Here is a 2,435-nt window from a genome sequence, read left to right on the forward strand (position 1 = left end):
CGAAATTGGAGAAGTTGCGTTAGTAAAAATGAGATATAAGAACATCAATGGAAAAGTTATCCAGAAACCCTCCAAAGGAAACAAGAGAGGATTGAATAAAAAATCAGGAAGAACCTATGAATGTAGAGCATTTCGACTATGACATCCTTCGTATGCCCTCTACTAAAGAATTGCTCAAGGAAATAATCAAGAGACAAATGAGGACAAATGTGAAAATTAACTTCCCGGCCTTTCACTTTGCTCAAGACCTAAGACGTATACCTCCAAAGATGTTTACTAATGATGATGAGCATATTGAAGAGTAGTCTCACCTATGTGTTTTAGTCTTTTAGTCTCATTTATTTTAATCTTTTTTGCATTGTCAACTCATGCAATTTCCTGCTTTTTGTACCTTGCATTTAAGTATAATTTGAATAAATGAAGTTTTTCCCTTTCTAAATACTTGACTATGTGATCTATGTGCTTTCGTATTTTAATTTTTGTCTTGCTTATTTACAACTTTACTCGCCTTTTTTTATTATGACAAAGGGGGGAAGTATACTCTTAGGTTGAGAAGAGTATACAAAATCATTTTTTTAAAACATATCAAATATTTTCCTATATTTTTTAAAAAATTCACTTTCGAAAGCCTTCCCCTCCCCTCCAAATTCTCAAACATAGCCTTAAGGAGTTTTCCTTTTCTTCCAATGACTCGTCCATAAAATTGAACTTAGTAGCAAGGGTGAAAAAGGTGTCATGCTCTTCCACCTTTTTCTTCAAAGAAGCAAGTTGTTCCTTCGCCTAAGCCAATTCATTCCAAACACCATCATGTTCGATAAGGAAGGTGTCAAATTGCTTCTTCAGATGTTGTTTCTTTTTTCTCAAACAGTTTGGAGCCAAAACCTCCCCCCGTCTATAAGCATCAATTGACAGAACAGAGACCACACGATGTAGATAGTAAGACATTTAAGCCATCACCTATCTATTGTTTGTCTCGTTTGGTCGTTTCAAATATGTATAGTCTCCCTCAAGGATGCAAGCTTGAACGTCTATGGGGAGTTGAGCATGTTGGTAAGAAGAAACTATTGCATAGAAAATGAGGACGGTATGGTTTGAGTTCCCCTTATGACTCACCCGATCATCCTTTGGCATCATCATTTTAGGTTTCTTCGAGATCAACTCATCATAGAATGGGTCATTACCTCTATTCCTCTTTAGAGTCACTACCTGATTATTGTACTCACACGAGTACCGAAACACCTTTACATATGCCCAACTCACCCTGTGTATTTATGAAGGAGCAATTTTTAGGTAGTTCAAGACTCCTCCTTCAAAGTCGTTGAAAGGGAGTCTAAATCTAATCGTAGAGATCATGCACTCATGGAGATGCAACAAACATCCACCGAATGAGCTGCACAATCTTTTATTGGACTCTATGTGAGAAATCGACCAATCAAATGAGAGATCAAATTATAAGAGGTCCAACCCGGAGCGTTATCTCGAAAAGTCAATCATAGGTGGAACATCATCAAAGAGTCGGATAGCTGGTCTCAAATACTCATGCATCAATTATTGTTATATCTAATCAAATGGTTTTCTGCATCACACGTCGAATTAGACTAATACAGTTTTAAATGTCTGTCATATATAAGTCATGCCACGCATCATAACAAGTATTATCTCAATGTCATTCTTACAAACTACATCTCTAACTTTAACATTAAATTACTAACATTGCACATCAATCATTCTCCGCCACATTAGAGACTCTTACCACTGCACCGAAAGAACCCACACTTTCCTGATCATATCATATATTATAATTGGTGTTTCATGGTTTTAATAATGTCATTTATATATGTTGGACCACTTTCTGGCCATGTAATTTCTTTTGGTTTTTTCCACTATTTCCTCCACCTAATGGTTTGTCTTAACGCTCCTATGGTTTGGGTGACGTATGAATCACACCTAGTCATTTATTTATGTTTGTTCTTGTCTTCTTTTATTTAGTTTTACATTGTTGTCATGTTGATCATCTTATAATGAATTAGAATATCTCTTCTCACTCATCCTCACAAGTCACAAGAATTCACTTTCGTTACGACGTTAGAAGAAGCTGAAATTAGTGATAAGAATTACTTAATTTGTAGTCACATCCACTAACAAAACTTTTGAGACTAGAAACGCAATTTGCAATGTTGTAGTAGTTGAGAGTTGGGGTTTTGGACACTCTTTTTCTTCTTCCAAATTGGTAGGGTTTCGTACCATATATCAGTCCATCAACTGTAAAATTTGTACCCAATTTCGTTTATGAGTAACATGTAATAAAACACGTACACCATCGCCCAGCTATATTGGTCTCATCTAATTCTATTCTATGCACGTACCTATCAACTTTATGATTTTAATAATGTACTTCCAGTCTCAAAAATATCTTATACCAAGAAAATAAATTT

Source organism: Vicia villosa, linkage group LG2, assembly GCF_029867415.1.
Source record: "Vicia villosa cultivar HV-30 ecotype Madison, WI linkage group LG2, Vvil1.0, whole genome shotgun sequence".
Classification (NCBI taxonomy): domain Eukaryota; kingdom Viridiplantae; phylum Streptophyta; class Magnoliopsida; order Fabales; family Fabaceae; genus Vicia; species Vicia villosa.